The sequence below is a fragment of the Patella vulgata genome, chromosome 2, assembly GCF_932274485.2.
Source record: "Patella vulgata chromosome 2, xgPatVulg1.2, whole genome shotgun sequence".
Classification (NCBI taxonomy): domain Eukaryota; kingdom Metazoa; phylum Mollusca; class Gastropoda; family Patellidae; genus Patella; species Patella vulgata.
In genome coordinates, this window is record NC_065880.2 from 69,155,184 (window position 1) to 69,180,050 (window position 24,867).

At 36.2% G+C, this 24,867-nt stretch overlaps 1 long non-coding RNA gene across 1 annotated transcript in view; it reads left to right on the forward strand.

Annotated features, from left to right (window-relative positions):
- LOC126810510 (uncharacterized) overlaps window positions 1-24,867 on the forward strand; it is a 65,949-nt gene that overhangs the window by 37,116 nt on the left and 3,966 nt on the right. Inside the window, exon 2 of the long non-coding RNA XR_007675239.2 lies at window positions 16,498-16,578. This is a non-coding gene — a long non-coding RNA (uncharacterized LOC126810510). The remainder of the gene's footprint in view (window positions 1-16,497; window positions 16,579-24,867) is intronic.

Here is a 24,867-nt window from a genome sequence, read left to right on the forward strand (position 1 = left end):
ACGCTATTCTTGTCAAAACTTCAAACATTCTTAAATTATCTCAGAATAAACTATTATAGCGAGAACGACCAGCTCTTTATCTAATTCTTATATAATGCATCTTTAACTGTTACGTCTAAAAAAATACACCTCTAACAACGAAGAACAGTGTAAATGGATACCATAGAAAGGGTGAGAGGGCAATGGAAATGAAATGAAATGGGGTTTAACTTCATACTATTATGAATTTAGCGGGCCAGCATGTTACACTTTGGGTCACCATGGCTTTCAGAAAGAAATGGGGGCTTAATATTCACTTAATACTGTATTCACTCGACAATGATATAACATATATTCCTATAACTCTCCTGCGCCTACAAGGTTTTGTGTTTTGTTAGTTGGTGTTTGTTCATGTCTGTGTCTCGTTGTATGTAGGATGGCTCCGAGAATATGGTGCTCGATCAATTACCAAGAGGTCCCGCAGTTCTGAAGATTTTCCAGCCTGGTTTCCCCTTGTTAGTGACGGATGGTCCTGTATAGAGAAGCGTCTATTCGGATATTAAGAAAACCGAAGTTGATTTCCACATACAAGAACCTTTGTTGTAAAGTAACTCAACTCAAATGTGGCTATCAGTATACTTTATCCATCTGAATGCTGAATACTGTGTTGTCTGAGATGTCAAATTTCTATCTTCTGGCGTCTTCTACAAAACTGTTAGTAACATTTCCATTTATATCTTTCAGACATTATATCAGGATACACACAATTAAACTGTCGAACAATCTATATGATAATGGGATATATTTTATTCATCTGTTTAATACAGACCAACTGAGTCATCTGAGGCGTCAACTTCTCATCTCCTGACGCCTTCTGATCTCTTCTTCCAAACTGTTTGTAACATCCCAGTTATATCGAGACACAGATAATTCTATAAACTATCGAACAATCTTTATGATAATGGGATTTTAAATTACTTAATATTAATATGTACTGTACTTTACAATAGTTTTTAGCCATTAAGTGAAGAATAAGGCATTGATATCTACAAGAGTTTAGATTAAAGATTATCAATCTTTGACACAATAGCATTTAGAACATATGACATTTTAAGATAATATTAAGTATAAATTACACATTTCATTCTAAAGGAATACTATTTTCTTATACCTTTGACAACAAGGAGTAGGATCGCCTATCCAACCCCGTGGGTTGTCTCCGAGTCTTTCGGTTTCCTCCCACTGCTAAAGACCCTACGCGTAAGCGAATTATTGAAATGAAATTGAACCATGTTAGTCCCGAAATGTCCTAGTTTGTGTCGTGTGGACGTTAAAAACCATTTCTCTCTCTCTCCCTCTCTTTATACCTTTGACAGCTGGAAGATTGGTCAGTAACGCCCCTGTCCAGGCAATTTTCCCCTGACAGCATTATTATTGGTTCAGAAACGTAAGACGTTATTTATTTGGTAGTGTGTTGGTCGTAACTACCCTGTACTTACCATCGAATAAATATAACATTCCCCAACGTTAAATTCTTGCTATATCAGATGACGACTATACAACTGTGTCTCATTTCATTAACTGTAGGCGATGTTCAATTATGTCAAGTGAAAGTACATGTTTTGTCTCCTTTACGTGACAAAATAAATTAATCAGCGTACATCTGAATCGTAAAAACATAAGTAAATGTCAACGTGGTGAAGAAAAAAAAACTGTGTTAATCCATGAAAACCCACAAAGACTAGAAATTGGTGAAATAAAAGTTTGTAGATATATTTTAGATTCTCTGTAGAAGACAGTAAAGTAAGAAATAACATTTAAGAAGTAACATATAGTATAAACACAATGTTTTTAATGTATTATAAATGTTTCATTACCGAAAAAAGTACAAATATGCGACAACTCTTGCTGACTGCCCGGACGATATAGCTGCTGTGGGCGTATGTTTCGTTGCCTGGCAACCTATCTTTTGTTACTTTATCAACTAGTGTTGAATTTTTTTGATATCAAAAAAGACTGGTAGGAGATTCTCTATATCTTCAAAGTCTTCTAAGTCATTAAAAGGGGGTTTGTAGACATTGTTTTAGAAATGACATAGCTTACGTTGAGTTGACGTTAAACACAGTCTCTCTGACGAGGTATTAATTATTTTTTTGTTAACTAAAAGACTATAATCAGAACACTTAGAGAAGGAAACAAACATTCTTATAGAGAACTCTACGTCTTGAAATCATTAACAGTAAATAAACTTATCGTTTTCATTAAAACTTCAGCGATTAATTTAAAGGGCACTTACGCAAGTTATAAGGCAATCTGCCAAGTCAGGAAAATATATGATTTGCTTTGACGTTTAAGAAGGTCAAAGTTGGGTCACGCAATAGTACGTTTCGAATATTGTGTATTTTCTTTAATTATGTTTGGTTAGGTTAAATTTAAATATGCTGAATGTAAAATATATTTGATATATTTTCTTGCTGATCGTGGCAATGTCACTTTAGTATTTCCATTCAACGTGTTTATTATTGCTTTATGTTCCGAATGACATAAATACTTCTGACTGGAAATCTACAGCCATGGTACTGAGTACGGTAACCTTTTACATACGTCAAACAAAAATATCTGTTATGAAGTGAAATGGGCTAATGAAGACGAGCATACACTATACAGTGTGATTTGGGTGAATTTGAATTTTGCCAAAATAGCGGCGCTGCGGTCTGTTCTTTTGCGTGTACGCCAATGTGTCCATTCCCCAGGGGACCTGGTTTTTTTTTTGTTCCATCTGAAAAACTAGACGTTGTCCTTGCCATGCCCTCTGTCCTACATCACGCAGGAAACCCGAATGAACTTTATCAGTCAATACAGGGATTGGATACGGGACCTCCAGGTAATCGAGCCAACTTCCTACTCACTGAGCCACCGTGACTCCCCTTCCCAAACACATGGAATTCAGGTACCAATTCTCGTTTGGGAAATTCACATGGTTAAACAAAAAAATATATATTTTTATCTTTGACTTGAAATGGTTCGTTATTTAAACTATATGAAAAGTGGTACCAAATGCTCTTGAAGGAGCAAACATACCATCACATTCCATTGCATTGATATCAATAAATAAGAACTGAACTACTTCTGTCATTCTTGAAACGTCAATGATTACTTCCTGATGTTATAATATGGAGCCTTTGTACAGTTTTTTCCATTGGTCGATAATTAAAATGATGATTGAAAAAATACAGGCAGTAGCTTTTTTATATATTAATCTTTAACTACACAGAAAACTAACTTCCTTTTTCTGTAATTTTCCTCATCACGTTCATTTATTTGATTCCATTTATATCCGCTATTGACCCTTAACATTACGCTCACAAAAGGGGGATGTTGGGTTTTTTAATGCATTGCTGTCTGGGTTTATATCTACTTGTCCGACTATCGTAAACAAAAATATGGAATGAAATAGGGTTTAACGGTTGATGAATTGCTTACAATAGAATGAAATAATTATAATAACAATTCTTATATTACGCTAAATTCATGAACAAATTGTCGGTTAAAATAGGTATTTAAACGTGATTTAAATGTTGTTAGTTGATGAGGGCAGATTTTCGAGATACAGGTAGTGAATTCCACTTAATTCCATCTAATAAAGACGGCGTTTCTGCTTACTTTTCGTGGAATGTCTACTGCTAAGGGTTCTTTTACGTCTTACGAGTTTTAGGAACTAACATATGGTTCAGTATTATTTCAATAATACGCTAACGCGTAGGGGGTTTTGGTGGGAGGGGAGGAGCGGAGGACCGGGGGGAGGGGGGCTGACCGGATGGGGTTTTGACCGTATCCCGGAGAAACCACACGAAGTTGGGCAGGCGACTCGACTCCTTGTCACGTTCAAGCGGGGAATCGAAAACACGTCACTAGACTCAATGACATGCCTTAATGATCTAAAGCGCACTCGTTACCAGTCGATCACCCAACCCCAGTGGATTTAAGATTTATGGAGACATTATACTAAAATAAAAAAAACCTATATATATATATATATATCTATGCTACTTAACTAAAAGATTGTTATTACATTATCCATAATACTAAAGCACGTCCAAAATGAACAAGACACGAGCTAAATCTGATTATTGCAAGTCTTTATTTAGGCTTCAGATGTCATAGAAATTATAAATGAGATCTTTATTTACACAACAAGCACAACATCAACTCTGTAGACCCACGGATGGCTTGGATTTAAACAGGATTTCATTGATTGATTAAATTTTTAAATGGCGTCGTAAGCGGAGATTAACTGTTACGTTGACTATACTCCCGGAAATTTTAGATCGAGGCTAAATGATAGAGTGTACGAAGCGAGGCCGCTGTTGAGCGAGGCGGCATGTCAGTCAATTTGATTGAAAGTTCGATATATACGGCCTTGATATTATGTTTAGTTGTGGTTAAAATGAGAGTTTGGATGTCGGTATTATACGCTCTTTTGTCACTTGCTTTTACAGAAAAATTATGGAAATTGATAAACATCACAGCTAACATCACCCCAGTTGAATTGTAGCCCCACTGGATCACTGTTTCCTATCGGTCTGCTTCAGGAGTTACGTAGGCCTGCCAGTTATAGTACAAGAGTACACACAGGCTAACAAGAAGTCGGCTATAATTATGCCTCATTGGTTTGGTCCATTCCTTTCAAACTTTCGCTTATTAAAAGTCTTATTTTTAATTTGTAGTAAAAATAAATGTGATACGAATTGAATTGCAACCCCGTCTCAAACCGAATATGCTAACGGTACCACAGCCATTGAAAACGTTACTTGATAATCGAGATTATGTAGGTGGAGTTAACGCCTGTCAATCAAACGATCGGCCATTCTCGGAGGCGGTGAAGAGAGAGAGTTGACTCCTATTATTAGTCTAAAATTACAATGGTGATAATTTTGTTCAGAATAAATTAATTTGACTGAAATTTTGAATATATTCTTCTTTCATCATCTATTTTTGAACTGTTATAGCAAGAATGACCAACTCTCTATTAAAATCTCCCATAATGTGTCTTTAAACTCTATTCTATCCCAGTCATGGCATTTAGTCTGTGCAGCTATTATATAAAGAGTGGATTAATAAATTTATAATTCTGTGTATCGGGTTTTATGACCGTATTTCAGGCGATGTAGCCATTAAAGTTTTACAGTAATGTTACCTTATTTGCCCAGTAATCAAATGGGAACTAGGTCGCCCGCTTACTAGGTCATTTAATTATTACATAAGCGTATTTCGTACACTAGGAGTAGGCATAGAGAGGTAAACATTGAAAAAAACGTGTCTTTTGTAGTTGGTTTCATGACTGTACTTAAGCCAATGTAGCTATTAAAGTTTGTCATTAATATTTCAGTAATCAAATGGGAATTATGTTAACCCCTTTCGGGTCATTCAATTAGTTATACCGTGGGAATGGGCACAAACGGATAAATCGTTACTTTAAGCGAAGAAAACTTCACGACCATTACGGCATAACTTATTTTATATAAGAAAACTAAATCAGAATATTTCAGACGCTATTTTGGAAAATAAACAAACCTGGCTTCTCTGTCAAGGTCTATTTCGAAGTTCGAAAAGATCGTGTATATCATAAAAAATAAAAAAATATTTACCAAATAACGTATTGTTCATTCAACGCGATCTACATAACAATATTTAATATTGTCAGTGTGTTACTCCCACTTTCGTGTAGTATTTATTATACGCTAAAATCAAATATTGCTGACTAAACTAGAATTACTTGCCCTAGGGATTACATTATTACAAAATAAACCACATTGTCAATGATCTACTTCAACTAAAACATATCAAATCAATATACTTCTAGCGTCTCAACTAATGACTGAACCCCCGCCGCCCACCTCTTGAATGGTGTCTAGAGATGGGGACCAGGGTGTAGGGTACCGCACTCCATTCCACCCCGCCCCAAAAATACTATATCAGTGCTTTGTTTGTCCATTCGTGTAAAGCATCAATAAAAATATGTAAACAAAACAAGTTCGGGCATACTATGGACCAGCGACCGTTCATGATGTCATCGTAGCCATCTTGGAATTGTGATGTCATATACTCTGCTATTAAGAACGTCGGCCCCCAAGAAGAACAGCAATAAGAACAACAAGATGATGGGCAGCGCTTTGGGTACAGCTCCTGGTCCAAAACTAACCAGCCACATTTACTATCTGTCAATTAACACTGGATTGTACCGTTTCGAAGGTTGTTTTTAAATGTGTAGGGGTGAATAGTCACATCCTGTATCCGCGCTAGTACCAAATTACAATTAGAACATAATGTGAACATCATTATATCAGCTCTAACCACTTTAAAATAGTAAATCAATAAATCGTTAAAATGTTACAATAGTGAAGAACGTACTATAGGCCTAAAATATCTATTTTAGTTCGTGGCTTACAATCTCTCTGAGTGGGTTGAACTGATACAATTGTAAGAATTATTGCGCAATGTTTACATTTATTGAGTAAATTGCGTAATAAAAGACAGATAAAGAAAACCCCGACAATGCAAAACATGACAACATAAAATACAATATCGTTTCAAAACAAAGTGCAGGTATCATTAGCAGCGGAATGAAACCGACCGGGACATGGACAGGCTTGAAATCCAAACATCACTTGAATCGATGACAGGCTTTCCGACCTAAAGCGGAGCCAGTACTGACTAAATATCGGGATTTCCCAGGGTAGTATTCTTCTTGCCAGTGGCACAGGCTTGAGGGCCTAGCAAGTGAACAGAAACGCAGGGCATTAAACCACATGTCATTTCAATCTAAAGCGAACGCATTACACTAAACGGAAACAGACCCAAAATCCAAGCAGAGAAAATACGAAACCCATTGAATTTTTTATTCTGTTACACTCATAAAGATTCCGTGTTACTATATCGATTTTGTTTAGCAGTAGATAAAAATGATGATTTATCTGGAGCATTACAGATTTTGTGATAGTCAAAAATGTAACCTTTCGATGGTCAAATTGCTGCGCTTAATCGCAACTTTATAAAACAAAAGAAACATCTGTCATATAAATGCGCATGCCTAGAACTCCTAAAATCCCACTACAGTCCGATGACTCGATTACATTTTATATAGCAGGTAACCATAACCCGATTCTACGCATGCATTCTTATAATAACAAACTAAGAACATGCATACCTTACACACATTAACAATAACCGCCATAAACGTTTAGCTCCCAACCTCAAAGTGACAACATGACGAATATAAAAAAAAATCGTACCATTCAATAAAAACTTTTAATACAAAACAAAGTAATTACTACTGCGGGTTAATGTCCATTTATATCTAAGGTGGTATCACAAATTAGTGTTTCCTATTAAACTGACGAGAAGTTGGCTAGTCGTTAACGAAGGCTAGGACCAACGTATGGGCACACATGGTGAAACTTGACCCATTCTGGTTATCTCGACAGACATAGTTTTAGAACAGATCGTTGCCCCCATTCCCCACAAAAAAATAAATAAATAAAAAAATTCAATACATAAAATCTAATCAAATCAATTGTTTCGGGTTTCTTTCCCTTGGACTCAAGGTGGGAGTAGGCCTCATAAAAGAGGGTGACATTCTAGGACCACCGTCTATCGGAAGAATTTTATGGTAATATAAAACGCACTTCATAGTCTTCCACTTGATTTCGAAACTATATTTTATGGTGGTAGCTGGTTGATTAGCCCAAAAGACAACAGTTTGAAGACAGATTTGACCCAAATCAGAGATGAGGCCGTTTTTCGGACAAATTGTGTGCTATAATTAAGCTCGGTGCTGTCAGCAGTAAACTCACCACACAACAATTGCGCTTGATTTTGTTACGATACTATACTACCTGGTATATTGATCAGATTCTGTTGATTATTGATTTCGTGTACTTACATCATTATTGTATTCAATTTTAATTACACATAAACTCACTACAAGATGGTGTGTCTCTAAAATGCTAGCTGTATAATGCTTAATGCCTCGACTACAATTCACCTGTTCGTTTGCAACTATTGTTCTTTTCATTTACGGTTCGAGTGCAATGCACGAACACCATTGTTTGCAAATTTTTCCTACTCCAGAACGCCTAGGCACACTTGCCACATTTAGATGTCATGTAAAACAGCTTTCTGGTTTCAAGGAGAAATGTCTAGTCGTGCAGGTGGGACGAGAAACCGTGGTTTCCGTGTACATTATTGGCAGCACGTACAAAATCCAATGACAGTTGGAAATCGATCGAAGAGTAGGACGTAGGCCCGCTGTCGGGGTAAAAGTAAAACTGCATGGCGTGTGTACGTCTTCATTAACCAGGTTAGTGCAGGGAAGTCAGACGTTTAATTTAATTTACTTCATTCAAAAGCAACCAGATTTACAAATGAGAGTGTCACCCAAGACCATATTCAAGTTTCAATATGCATATGTATTATTGAAGAACTAAATGTAACATCAATCAGATTGGGTTTTTTATCTTCAATTTTACAATTCGCTGCAGTTACTCAAAACTTTAAAAGATCTTTGGTCTGGGCCTTTTGAGACTTCTTCATTTCTAGAACAGCCCCGCATCAATACTGGTATGACTCGTAGTTGGTTACTAAGTGTATAGAAAGGATGAACACTAAACTATATTAGAAACACGCAGCCCCTGGAAGAATAAACACGTCACATGGCATATACGACCACTTAGTAACTCCTTCACTAGACAAAAGTGGCGAGAAGGGGAGATAATAAAGAATGAGTTGGCCTGGAGGTGTTTAGTTAAACCAGATTCGGCTTGTTTATAACTTGTCTTTTATTGATTAATCGGGGTGTTCAACTTTCTCCTCCTTGAATTTTATTTACCATTTTCATGTCAGAATTAATCACCATTCGTTCAATAATTTGCCAGTCTGTTTACAATATCGTCAGTTCAATAGAACAGTTGTATGTTCCAGTGCGTGCTATTTATTAAGAAACCGGGGTGGCCTTCGTTTCATCTTTATATCATAAGCATTGAAGTAGTTGCTATCTACGTAGGTCTGGGTGTTAACCTCTAATTCATAATGTTAATTTAACCATATCGTGCTTTGTTTACGTAATCAAAAACGCCAAACTACAACAAACACAGCATTAGCTTATGAATCTTGACAGTAGGAATCGGGTGTTCCCGTAGGACTGGTAGCCATGGTGGCCCAGGGAACAACGCGCTGAGTCACTAACCAGTTCCCGTTTGCGATGCTGGTGTTGACCGTGAATGTCCCGCGGGATTTTTCAGTATGATTTCCCCTTGTCAGTCATGCATATATTATGAGTATATGATTTTAGTTCTTGCTGGTGTAGTACGTATGACAGACTATGCGGATTCTTCCAAAAAACACGCGATGCCATTGCTACCTGCGTCGAATCATTCATACACTTTATTGGTAGATTTATTAATATTTTATGACTTACTATTCATCTACTTACTTTGTTTAACTTTCTTCTACTGAATCAATAACAACTCCAAATTGAGTGAAAGTAAGCGAAAGTGAGATTTAGAGACGGGAGCCAACGATTTTTTTTTTAAATATCAAGCTATGAGTGTGAATGATTTAAACCGAAATAAATAAACTGCATATTAGCACGTAGGTAGTAAATTGCGTGATATATTATTTTGTGGTTGGTTTGAGGAAAACTAAAGTCGTCCCATTTTGTGATATAACAGTTCTTGGTTAAAGGACAACTTGGTCTTTCTCATTTTGTGTTTGTATTTTATTGTTTATCTAGTTTAAAATGATTAGACTTCGTTTATTTGTTTAAACTTTATTTGTGAAATGAGTTTCTGTCTACGTTATATTTTAGATGGGTTCCCGCGTACAAACTGGGTGATTTAATGGTATATATGGACCAAAACGTATTCAAACTAATTAATTTGTCATAATTATGCTGCAAATCCTTCTCAAACATTGTAATTGCGAATTAATGCCCTGCTATTAAAATTCGATCAAACCAGGTCATGTTTACGTCACGTCTTGGGAGTCAGAGGAGAATTCATTGCATACATAAGACGATGTTGTCTTTAATCGCTTACTATTTATTACAAATATCGAATCCTAATTAAATTCTCGGATTATCCACTACCCGCGTCTTTTTCCGTCATTTTCATCTCAGAAAGTATTGTACGTCTAACTCTTCATAAAGTTTATCAACTTGTACATCAAGCGCTCAATGTTCGCTTGTGATCTTTGACATCACGCGTGCAGAAGTTCCTAATCGTCGGGCTGTGGATTAGGGGAACCCTTACATTTTTGTCCTGTATACGCTCCATGAGTGTTTTTCGGGAAATCCAGTATTTTTCTAGTAAGATTGGATATCTCTACTTTCCATATATACCAAAATTGCCATACTTTTATTGGAAATAACCACCCGATAAATACTTTTCTGGGAACCCATCTTTAAGCCAACGTTGACATAAAGCTGATTTTGCGTTCAAATTTCGACAGTTTCAGCAAATAAAACGAAACAAAACCACGCAATCAGACCTACTCCCACTTTCGCTGCGGCAATTGGAAAGTTAATCGAATATGGATCTTGTTTCATCACTGGTCGAAATAACATATCAGATCAACCTAATTCTACATTTAGTTTAACTCAAAGAAAGAGAAGTCATTCCTTTAAATTTGTTCCAACCATACTCAATCTGGAATGCAAATGGTTTAATCTATATTTACAAACAAGTCCACCAGACCTGACGTTAAATACATTAATTTAAATCTAGGTAACGAATAAAATAAATAAAAATGGAACGGCTTGAGTTGCATATTCGATAACCGTTTTGCTCATTCTGTCAGGTCAGACTGCCATGACACTGTCGTTACTCATCACAAAGAAGCTTCCCAGAACCAGTGATGTGTGCATGCTTTCTTTCCCAAAGCAAGTAGGGTTGCGCAACCAGAGTTAATGTGTGGTTTAGGGGATGTTGGGCAAAAAAATGTCACAGGTCTATGGTATTAAAGGGGATATTGGGTGAGCAGAAAGCCAATGCATCCTTCCCGGGAATAAAACTTGTAGGTTCAATAACCAAAAACATTATTTAGCTCTCGTGTTATGGGACCGTGTATAAAAATAAGTCGTTTGTTTTAAACATAGTTTATTGTACTAGAACATAAATAAAGTACAAACGGATTGGGACAAAAGTTACAAAACTTACCGATGCCCTCTCCTCATACATTGTAATTGATAGTTATAATAGTACAAATGATAAGAACATACAAAAACGAAGGATATAAATGTTATAATAAATAGTTAAAAATCCCATTATAGAGAAATTCTTAAATATTTGGATTATGAAAGTAATTTTTTCGACATGCCCAAAAAATCTCGCTGGGGGATTTAAAATTAGTGTCTTCTTTTGAAATTCAATATGAGTATTCACCCTTGCGAATAAAAAATCGAAAGTTGGAAGGGGGAAAACTCACAAAATAAAAAAAAACCAAAACATTTTTACAGTTGTGCAAATAGAAAAAAAAATGAAACTACACTACGCATACTTATCAATTGAACCTTTTAGTTGACTTAATATATTGTACTTGATTAAAGACATAAATGTTAATGTCAGTATTTAAACTAGAATCACCCCAAAGAAGTATTTTTAAGGTTATGGTGCTGATTATCCGTAAAGAATCGAAAAGTTCATTTCTTTTGATATCAAACAAGTTACATTCCATAAGATAGTGCTTTGCGTTTTCGGATGACGCGCCACAAGAACATTTAGGATTTTCAATTAAATTTATCCGAGCCAATGAACGAATACCACTTGTCACTATCAAAATAAATAAAACTGACCGTTTGCATTCTTCTTAAATTACCGCACAGCTTACATGGTCATCCAGACACTACCACAACCGTTAATGTGGACATTTGTCATAATCAAAATAAAACTGATCGTTTGTATTCTTAATAAATTTCCATCGGGCTTTAGATATTTGGGCGCTAGTTTTAGTCTTTTACTCAGAATTGCTTTTTTGTACTAAATGAAATATATCTTGAATGAGTCCTTTAAAAGGCCAAGAGCCAGCAGTGGCGGTAAGTTAACGGAGAAAATGAAATGGAAAACTTTGTCGTCTGAGAAATTGTAAGTGGCGAATGGTATGGTTTACGGTGTCTTGCTGAGCAATGTGTTTCATCGGGATTTCTGGTGAAATATAAAACGAGTTATTTCTGGAACAAAGAAATGATTTATCATCTGATAATTGCAATTACATCTGGCTTGTTCTACATCAACGCATTACAAATCATGTGGCAGAACCGTAAAATCTGGAACAAGAATAATTAGATCTTTTTAAAGACTACACCGCCAAACACAACACAACATTATAAATGTATAACTATCAGTACAAAACATTTCAAACTATCACACGTGTTTAATATCTTCGTTTCCAGAAACATAAGGTCGGGGGTGGGAAGTGACACACGAAGATATTCTACAGAACAAATTCGCTAATTCATTCCACTCAAATAAGTGCAGGGTCGGGGTGACCGCTGATTCTGTATGAGAAACAAGATCCCATGGGGGGGAGGGGTCACAAAAACCCAATATTTTATCGTTAGAAGCGATTCTCACCCGGCGCTGAAAAAATTATGCTGTACGAATATCTGAACCGCAATTATGTTTGACAATAAACATTAAGATTATAACCTTAGCATTGAAAATCCCATCGAAACTCCAACCTCGTGGGTTTTCTCCAGGTCCTCCGGTTTCCTCCCACTGCTAAAGACCCCTACGCGCAAGCGAATTATGTAAATAAAATTAAACCATATGTTAGTCCCGAAATGACCTAGTTTGTGTCGAGTGGACGTTAAACCCCATTTCTCTCTCTCCCATCGAAACTATTTGATTTGTTCCATTTGCGATGGAGGGGGACAAAAACTCCAGGGGGCGCAGAAACTAAAAACCATGACGCAAAGCGCGCCATTAGGCCACCTTTACTTAGCCATTGTATAAGCAGCGCAGTAAAATTGACAAAGTAAAGGTTAAATATAGAGTTTTAAGACCATAAGTGTCACACGGTTGAACTGCATGTGATGGACATTACCAAACTTATACAGTCCACATTAACAAACACAGAAACTGTGGTAATGTGAAGACACCTATATACAATACAATCATACGATATAAATATTGTAATTTGTTTATCTAATATTTAGTTTCAGCATGGACCATGATTTTGGAAACTATTTTAATATATAATACCTTTATGTGTTGTAGATATTTTTTCAATCTGCTAGGATATAATACCTTTATGTGTCTTAGATAGTTATTCAATCTGTTAGGAATTTGTTGGACTCTGATGTGCTTTAGGAGAATTTTGTCAACTTCTTCTTCCATCTGTCAAGGGTTCTTTGACGTTTACACCAATTCGTCCACGAATGGACCTTCTTTTTTCGACCCATCTGAACGGCTCGGTACCGTTTCCTTATCATACGCTCTAGCACCATCTTACGCTGGGATTTGAACTCCGAACATTTTAAACGAGAATAGTTACCGATCGAATAAAGGATTTCCATGTTTCTTATATACATCAAATACCAATTAAATCACCAAAAAACAAAGCGATCTGTTTATTCAATAAACCATATAACATACGCACATATTTAAATAGAAAACCGGAAATGAATAAGATGTAAATACTAAAATTGTAAATGTCAAAGGGAATTAGTCCATGGGATAATATCCCTTCACCAATTAGTAATTCTATAATTGAAAATGCTGCCAAACTGATAAAAACAAAACCCCTCGTATTGCTTCGGGTGTTACCTCGAAAATCTAGAATGTCAATTAAGCTGCTATCTACAAGACAACATCCCTCTAACTACTACTAAATTTTTAATAGAAAATGCTTACAAACTGCTAAAAACAAAACCGCACGAATTGCCTTAGGTGTTAATATGGAAATCCCAAATGTCAAAGCAAATCAAGCTTTTTCTATACCGTAAACCAATCAGAAACCACGCTCCCTCTTACAACTCAGCTCAGAGAGAAATAGTCTACATATACCACATGACACTTCAAAACACTTCCATGTGGACCATTTTACATAACTATGCAAGCCATGACTATGAACCCAAGTCTGAAAGTAGAAAAAATGAGAATTATTGAAATAAAGTAACAAACACTAGCTTCGAAATGATGTCCCTCCCAAAACTTGTTAAGATATGGTGACTCGGGTGTTCTAGATATAATTTAAAACCAAAGCTCAGTTAGCCAAATTACTTCTTCGGATGGGAAGGGGTAGCAGGTGTTCTAAAAGGACCGAACATATCAGTTGTTCTGGTGACGTGGGTCTAGTATCAACTAATGATACAGATGTTGTGTCACGATCTTTGTTGAAGTCATCTATTTGTAGTTGACAGTGACGGATAACTCTCAATATTAAAACACATCTTTTGCTCTCTAATCTATTTATTTCTACTCTGCAATTCAATCGTTCTCCCGTGGCTCATCTCTTTGCTGTTTGAAATAACGTTATTTTCTACTAGCGTCCACAATAAAGCCATTTTGGCAAGGACAGGAAGACATTTTACAAGCAAACACCGTGTTCCCATTTAAACCAGAAAGGAAGCCTCTTGACTCTTAAAATTATGTTCTGATTGCTCGAATAAGTTGTACAATTCGGACAAATTGCGCAAATAACACCCCAAACCAAAGTTACTATTCCAGACACAAGCCAGATAATTCACCTGTATCTCAGAAGTCAAATATATGCACTATTTTAATGTAAAGACGCATAAAGATATTCGTGTGATACTAATAGAAAACAAGTTAAACTTTAAATGACCATAGTACTGATCGATTTGAATATGTTGTAGATTAAAACAGTTTTAATAAACGTACTTTATATAATTACCTAAGTGCTGTTTTCTGGGGGTTGTAGCTTATTCCAACACTAACTACGATACCTTTGAATAAATAATTAATATTGCACTTTTAATAAACGAGTGTCCGAAACTGGCTAACGGTCACCTGGCTAAAGTTACAGTAGAATATGGAACTTTATACAAGCTTATAATTAGGATTAAAATAATTATATAATAATATTTGACCAGAAATGTTAAATTGTACATAGGAAACAGATGTTTAAATACAGAAGAAGATAGGCACATAGCAAGAACACGTATAATTATGCAATATATATCTTTACATTAAGTATAAACCCAAACAGTTAAACATACATTATGCAAGAGCTAAATTTGCCTATTGCAGATATTGCTTTAGGCCTGAAATGTTATGTTATCTAAATTATTAATTAGACATTAATTAACTTATCCAGGCCATAATCAACTCTCGATGGTATCGCTAGCCTGCGATATTTATTGGATTAGGTGCCGATTTGCTGTTCGATTTCCATTCATAATTAAATCATGAAATGGATAATCGAGACTATGTTTTTTATCCTACCGACTTTAGTAATAATGATCGAGGCTACACCGAAAATTCAATTGCTAAAATCTCGGTTCATAGTGTATCAATTTGACTGAAATTTTCAGCAAATTTTACAGTATATAGTTTTTAACTATTATAGTGAGAACTGCCAGCTCTTTATTTAATCTCCCATAATGTATCTTTTAAAAGAAAGATTAATGAGATATCAATTCGGACATTGGTCAATTACTACTTTAACTAAAATTATATAATAAAATATATAGAAAATACACTATAACATTATGATTGTCATGGAATATGATCTCAAACTCTATATTTAACTTTCATTTTTGACATCTTGGGGATTTAAAATCTATATTGTTCAACGAACGGATAGTACAAACCGTGCATAATACAGCACATATCTAATCAAATGTAAATAAATTTTGCAGCAACAGACACGAATGTCATGCCATGAGTTAAAACAACGTAAATGTATAAACACAGGAAGTAAACATTAAAAAAAAAAACACGACACGTTCCTGGCAGCAATTAAAAGTTGTTATTGTTTGGTTTATATCAAGAGATCTGACTCTGTAGAATTTTTCTATTACGTATCTTTGAATTTTGGTGTCCTCGTGTAATAACGCCGTTCAGGGAATAACATTTTCTTTTTGACATCAACATGACGTGATGAAGAACACAGTTATTGTGTGGTGCTCGTGACTTTTGTATCATTTCTCATTTGAGGACTTCACACAGCCAGTTTAATGGTGTTTGTACTTTAAATAAACGATTTGTTTAGCGCTCATTGTTAAAAACAGGTATTCAATTAGGTGATGTCACATTAAATGCACGGGTACATCTTATACCACGAGGTTATTTTTGGCTTCTGAAATGCATCTCCAAACCATTAGTCCAGTTTAACTATGATATTCACATATCCCACAGACTTTTGTCGTACTTTTGCACTGAAAATGTGAACTCCTGAAATGATGAGTGGTGTCCGTCCAGTTTTCGAATAAGAATAAGAATAATCTGCCTCTCAATTGAGATCTAGACTGATGTTTGATTCACTTATTTTATATTTCAGTTGAAGAATGTGAATCTCATAATTTATTTCCTTTCGAGGAGGACATTGAAGTTAACGAAGCTATTGATAGTCATTATTTAGGTAAGTTCTTGATTTAATTCAATCCCTCTATAGAAGATCAACTGCCATCTCTTCGGCATTCTGATTTCTTTTCATATTAATGTTTCATTATTACATATTTTAATAATTGGGGTTAATTATTAGGGACAGGCTCATTCTACCATGATCATAGAGCATTAATAGCTTTACTCAGCTTAAGAATTAATCAAAGATATACCCATCTACACACCTAACGCCCACCCAATTGAATCTTTAATTCTTTGGAATCCTGATAAATAATGAATCACACGAGTCTCATGAAAATTGTTTTGTTTAAAATTAATATTTTGAAACTTATATCCTCTGAGAAGAGCAACCGGGTACTTCCTGTTTTTAAATTAAATAGTTTCTCCCGAAGAAATGGGAAGCAGAATTTTGAATAAGTTTTCCTGATGAATAAAAATTCAAATTGGTGTGGCATAAAATATACTAAATTTATCGCAATTTTGTTAGTATTTTGCATTGCATGTTTTACATTGAGTGCTAAAAACGAAATAGAAATTTGAGTAGAACTTGAGTTTAGAAAAGTTTTAATGTCTTTATAACATGGCCTTATTATTATCACCCTTAGTTTACTTGGTGATGGTTCTTGAATATAAGACCGTTTATATTTGGTTGTTGTTTGTTTTGTTAATTCACCTGCATGATATGCATGATAACCGCAGGGCATGTTTGTTTGATAGATTTAATCCAGTCAAATCCCAATCTAGATTAGGTTTGTAACGATACTTAACTGTTATGACTATACAGGTTGAAGTCCAAGCTCTACTATGGTTAGGCCAACCATGTGGTTTCCAGCGAACCTCGTCCAATTTTGGTCACCTACGGCGGCAAATTCCGGCAGGGCCGGCGGAAGCAATTCTTGATTAGGGGGGGGGGGGGGCTTCCATCCTTGGTCCTTATAGGCGTGGGTCCAGGGGCCGCAATAACCTGGAGAAAAGAGTACTTGCGAATAGTCATTCCCTTAATAAAACATATTGACTTTTTTATTTGGTTAAAAAGTAAATTATCTTTGGTGTGGTAAGAAGTGAGAAGTGAGTAGCTATCTACATAAACGTTTTAGCCATAAAGTTAAAATTAGTAATTTTATCCAAAATTCAAGCTATTGGAAAATAACACACCAATCGAATTCCACACTCTATCTTGACTAAAATCCGAAATGTGTAGATAGCCCTGTCAAGAACGCGCGTCGTGCTGTACCTTGAGAGGCAGTCCAGCTATTTTAACCTACACGTCCACTCCTCAGCAAAAGCCACATAAAACATACATAACAGTTCCGACAGTAAATACATCTTTATTTCAAAGAAGTAGACTGCCCATGCTCCCTCCCCACACAAAATCCCTCCTCCCCCTCGGATTTGAGCATTTAGCATACAGTTTTTATACGCCCACATGTAAATGTGGACCTATATTGCCGTCGCCTAACGCCAAAAGTTACCAACCGATTCTTTTAAAATATATGCTAAAGAACTTTCTAAAATTGAATGATGATAAAACCGAATATTTGTTATTAGGCTCAAGGCATCAATTAAATAAATTTGCACATGATACCCCCCCCCCCCCCACACACACACACTATCCCCCGCTGTAATTGGTAATTTTGAAATACTTTAATCTTATTCTGCCGGTAATATTAGCATATTGTAAAGTGCCCCTGAACATGTTATATGAAAGGGCGCACTATAAATATGCTGTAATAATAATAATAATGATATTAGTGAGATGAAGAATGCTATTTAAGTTAAATAATTACCGTTAATTACTTCTAGAGTTATGGCCCTTGTGAATGCTCTAACATCAAAAGTTATCTGCCGATCTGTATGAAATTTATATGCGTCATTTAGATTGGTAAAAAAAAGAATCCTATTGAATTTCAGCAATTTCTGTTAACTACATCTAGAGTTATGGGCCTTGTTTCACTTTGTTGAACGCTCTAACGCCAAAGGTTATCACCCGATTTTTGTGAAATTTATATGGATTATTTAAATTAGTGACACGAAGAAACCTGTTAAGTTTCAGCAATTTCCTTCAATTACTTCTAGTGTTATGGCCCTTGTTTTACTTTGTGAACCTTGTGAGTGTTCAAATGACAAAAGTTATCCGATCTGTATGCATTATTTAAATTAGTAAAGCGAAAAAGCTTGTCAAATTTCAACAATTTCTTTAAATTACTTCCAGAGTTAAGGTCCTTGTTTCAGTTTGTAGAACCTTGTGCCCCCCCCCCCCCAACGACAAAAATTCTAATTTGATATGTATGAAATTGTCTTGTAAATGCCCCCAATTACCTACAGAAGAATAAATATGTGACAACCACGGTTGACCACGCGGACGATTTCACTGTTGTGGGCGTATGTTTCGTTGTCTGGCAACCTACCTTTTTAAAAAGCTTTTACTAAATTACATGTACATGATTTAAATTATGACATATCCCAAGGCGCTCTGTTCCCGTTTAAGTTCCTGTGATTTCAGGCGTCTCGATTTTTAATCGGTCAGTTGAAACATGACTACTGGGACGAGCATATTATAATGATGTGATATTTGACACTGGATCGAGAATAACTCAAGATTTCTGTCTTAATTATAAAAACATTATACGGTGCGGAACCCGAGACCATGATTACTCGCTAGTTTTTATATGGAACGCTTGACACATGGAATTAAATTCCCTCATAGCACCCTGTAGTCATATATTCGTCCGTCTTCATTAGCCCGGTCGGTGCAGATAACTAGGACGTTAAATGCTAGCATAATAAAATTAATCGATATTCCAATAGTATCACATGTTCCAGAAAGTGTAAGCAAACTCTTCATCGCTCGCGTGTAGACTAATAGGGCATTGAACCCCATTTCATTTCAGTTCTTCGCTTGCAACACCCTCCATTAATTATGTAGTCTTTAATACGACATACATGTATATTCAACTGACTAAGTAAACGTGTTAGGATTATATATGATGTTTGATTTTAATTACGAAGGGAAATCACTAGAGGAATAAACTAATGAGAAAGACACGTCTTTAAGACATTGCTTAATTTATTAATTAATTTTAATTACGAAGGGAAATCACTAGAGGAATATACTTATGAGAAAGACACGTCTTAAAAACATTGCTTAATTTATTTTCTACTCGATACCACACTAGAGACAGCATCTGGATAATTCCATTACCCGTCGTTATTATTTCCGTGGGGCTTAGTGGTCCGAGGTAGGAACTGTGGCAGCCATGCAGTTAGGAATTTGGAATCACGAAAAGAATATCCCGACTTTGAATCAGAAATTAGAACATAGAAATCTCCGCTCGACGTTAACACAGTATAGACAATTCACGTTTTGTTCGTTTCATGTCGAAGCGGGTACAATTTAGGCTTGAGAGAACTATGGAAGCCTATAACTACCATTCCTAATTTCTACTTTTCGCCTCTTCAGAACACGAAAAGTCGAAAAGTAGAAGTTACGACAAAATGTGAGGCGACAAGACGGTATACAAGCCAAAATGCAAGTCGAAAAGTAGAAATTAAGAAAAAACGGGGGGCGCTATTATCGCGGTGTGTTATTTCTTAATTTCCTATTTTCGAGTTGATTTTGGCTTGTATACCGTCTTGTCGCCTCACATTTTGTCGTAACTTCTACTTTTCGACTTTCGTGTTCTGAAGAGGCGAAAAGTAGAAATTATGAATGGTAGATATAGGCTTCCATAGAGAACGGGTATTTATCGCTTGCAAAGAATACTGGTGTTTACATCCCTAGAAGAGACTCAAAATGGGGGGTCATGACAAATGTCAACCATCGGAGTTCCGTCCAAAATGGCTATCCTGTAAATTACCCTGTTCCCCTGGTTGTTGTCAGTGACTCAGTGGATGACGTTTAAACAGATATAGGGTGAAATCAAATCAAATGTAGTCTACGGGGAATGTTACGTAATACAATTTGAGTTAGTGTTTTGTCTAACTGTCTACTCTAGGGACGTGTTTTCATATTTATCTTTAAAGTTAGTGACACCATGTGAATTCAATCGCTCGTTGGGATGGTTTCTTTCAATTAGAGATGCTAATACATCACAATAATTCAAATCGCTTATACACAATTACGTTGGCATGTCTATAAGCACGTAAAAGACTGCTGCTACGGTAAACCTACGTCTCGGCCCCGTTACTGTCACAGGGGTTAGACTATAGTCGCAAACTGGTGATTATAGAGCTAACTGTTTAGGGTTAGGGGATCTAGAACAACACCGTGGTTTCCAGCAAGCTTCATCAAATCGTGGCCATGAACGACTGATTTCGATAGAGAACGATGAGAAAGAGGAGCACGGGGGTAAAATTATCCATGTCCAAACCGTCGGTGACCAACAAGCCTTTCATTCCCTGCTATATGCTTGATTAGTTTTCACGGACCTGACTTCCCTGCGATACGATTCAGTCGAATCTACAAAGTGTTTACCCTAAATGTCTCGTATAAACGAATGTCGAGACAACAGAGTTTCCGTTTAACATTCGCTAAACGTTATTGTTTGTTTTGTTTTTTTAAACTATGTGTCTAACCGGTTATTACAATAAATTGACGTAGTGTGTCCGGGTCTTTAAATAAAATCAGAAGTATATAATATGTCTCTTGATCCAGTTATATACAGCGTCAGACTTATTACATTATACCCGTGCTTAATCCCCTTGACATCCAGCTGTTTAGTACTGTCAAACAAAAGCGATCAAACTATATGATTTTCTAGGATTGTGAAAGACATCCATTATTATGACGGAGGTCACCTTGGCCAAACCCCGATTTAGGGATAGTGCCATGATTGTTATATTACTAGATAATTGTTATCAGACCGATAACAATCTCTCGTAGTACTTTCGGTCTGGTGTACGTATATGGTTGACATAGGTTAGATTGCCAAGACGTCTCCAATAGTGAGCAAGTCTTCGGTTGGCAAAAGCTAACGCTGTACATTGCGTTCATATTCATTATTTATCAATACGAGAGCAATAGCTCAATTCTTCATTAGGAAATTAAAATCAAGCACAACCGATTCTAACTAGAGGTCAAATAGTAAGAGCGTGAGAACTAAAATCTCAGCAGACAACGGTTTGGAAAAGGCACATCATACACCCACTGGGGCACTGCAAGTAATAAACAATAAAATGCCATTATATCAAGTGAATGGATCGGGGACCGGTTTTATATGCCACTACGTTGTACAGTTCCGGATCAGTACCGATAATAGGCTCACTTAAAATGAAACCATACCCACAAGGGAGGTGACCTAATAAAGCAAGGTTCATCGGGAATTTCCGGTGTGGTTCCCCCTTTTAGTGGTGTAGGATGGTGGGCCTGGAAAGAGACAATTTTTAACGTATAGCCGTTCGGGTAGGGCCAAAAACCGAGGTCCCGTGTACCGTTGGCGTACACGTCAACGATTCCTTGACAATCGGAATTCGAAAAAATAGTAGGCCGTAGTGACGCTGTCAATTTTCCTCATAGCAGACTGTATGGCGTATTCCCAATGTTCATTTAACCCCATTTCATTTCATTTTCTTATTATCTACCCCTCGTACAATTTGGTTGTGCATTTAAAGTATACCTTGACATATAGACTTCTAGGAGGAAGTCCCACTGAACAGATCAGTAGCCCCCCCCCTCCCCTCCCCTCCCCTCCCCTCCCCTTGTACACGTAACTATAGATTATTACCATATGTTAGTCGTAAAATATAATTATGACGAGATGTTAAATTTTGAGTTACGAACACGTGGATAATTCTCGTATACATCTGTATTATACAATACCGAATTGTTTTCCTTGTGTTGTGATCTGAACCCCAAATAGATGATCATAATCGATTTTACCAACCCAATCAGCGTATATCATATCAGTTCCACTTCGTAAATATTATTGTGAAATTACTGCTACATTCAGTTGGTCTATGAATGGTACTCCAATTGTGAAGTTTATTTAATGTTCTTCGTGCCAGTACATTAGTACAAAAAATCAAACGATGGATTTGTTGTTTTCGAAATATACATTCTGTGATTGGGCTATTACTTTTACGGTCTCAGTATCTGTTCCCGGTTGGGTTTTATAGTCAAAGCATATTTACGACTGGTAAAGGCATCACGTAGCTAATGGTGCATAACGCCATGTCAGAATTCTTACTAATGAATTATTGAAGAGGTGGTATACGCTATTCTCCGTATAAACTACTTTGTTACTGCTATAAATAGTATTTGAATAATTAAGGATCGATTAAAACGGAGAGACACGGGGGATATAGGTCATCATCCTTAAGTTGATAAATTACTTACATGGTGCAAAATGAAATGGATGACTGGACGACCTGCACAGACCGGGGTAATGAAGTAGGAATTCTGCCATAAGCGACATTTGCCCGGAAATGAAATGAGGTTTAACGTCCTACTTTTCTGCACTGACTGGGTTAATGAAGACGTTAAATTTGGGTTTCCGTGAAATAAGTGCCATTAAAACCAACAGACGCTGTTCTTTGATAGCTTGGCCATCCTTCCTATTAGTGTAACAGAAAATAAACAGCATAGAACTGGGTTTGGCGTCATGTTGAGCCACGCCTATGATACTTGTTATTGTTGTGATAACTTGTGCAAATTATGTCCGAAGAGTGATGTTTCGCCTGCTCCTCATTAGTCTCGGTCACCCAGAACCTCCTAGTCTTCAACATACGGAGGGTCTGGGACCGTTGTCAATATTTCACGTAAAGTCCATTGCCCATGCGTAACCGGGAGTTTGGTTTTTAATGTGGTTGATTATCCAGTCTCTTTAGCCAAATCAAGTAAGAGTTGCACCCCTTCCCACAATAAATCCCATAATTCTTGCATTAATATAAACAAACATGAATCGTGACGACGAATTAGGATTAATTTTAAAAGCATAGATATGGCCCATGAAGAGAGAAATTTTACAATAAAAAATTAAGAGTGTTAGATATTAAACTGGCATGCAATCAAATGGATTTTTTGAAATGACATCCTTAAATTAATTTCATGGGCGTAAACATCCTGTTTTAAGAGGAGTTACCTCCCTTAGACATTGTTTATGATAATGTAATACACCGGATTATCTAGACAATTTTTCTCAAATGTTGACAACGCATCCAGACTAATATTCGTAGAATATTTTTCTGGATGATAGAGACTAGCTCCCCATGGACTTTCAATATTGTCAACGGTTCTCGTGCACGTCAATGGGTACATGAGTTGACATGGGTTTGTTATCGCAGCAAAAACATTCAAATTTTAAGAACGAATTCCTCGATATTAAGACATGGCCGAGTGTCAGTAAAAACTGTCAGTATCATTGAAGTGCTAGCATTTCTATTTCTATTTGCAACATTTGACGTAATTAAGTAAGGGGCGGATTTCACCAACTCTTACGTGTCTGCGTGACAGTTGACATATGCATGTTAGGAACGGAAATGCAATCAGATAAGGAAAGTCAGAATGTCTACTCGCGAGTGAAATTTTACATCTTTGACCACACGTCACCCTAATACAATAATAACCTCCATCCAACACTACACGCCTACGAATGTGACACGATGGAGTTTTTTTTAGTTGTTTGAAAGGTGTGAAAATAGATACAGATTGCGGGGTTCACGAAAACAGGGTTCTATTGGCAGCTGGAATTCGACAAATAACGATGGGAATCGCATCTCAAGGATTTAGCCATAGCAAGTAACAAATAGTAGTCTCAGAATATGGTGTCCATATTTCTATCAAATGTTATCATCTGGCGCTGAAGCTGATAACCTGTGGTATATGAACTCTTCGCCTTTGAAAGAAAATAATAAATTATTTTAAGAATGCAACAAAAGCTTGTTAGTTACTATTGTGTTAGTTTAAAGATAACGATTATCATAAAATACTGCTTGAGCCTAGATGAATGCATGCAAAGCGTATTAACCATGGTTTTAGAATAATCCCAGACCAAACATATGGTGGCTTTGAATGTGAGTGCTAGCATATTTGCCTTAAAATCTCCTATTGCGTCTTGTGGCATGAACAGCTTATTATTATTAACATTGAAATAATCTCTAATTTATAAGATAAGACGTTACATATATCATGCATAACATATATAATTAGAGAAGATATGGCTATGTAATAATTTATTATTAATTATGTCGTTTTATCCATTTATGCATCAATTGATATTCATTATATATTATTTTTCATGTGTTTGAATTACTAGAGACCAGTGGTTTACTGATATATTCGGCCAAGCTTTGAGCATAATCAAATTCG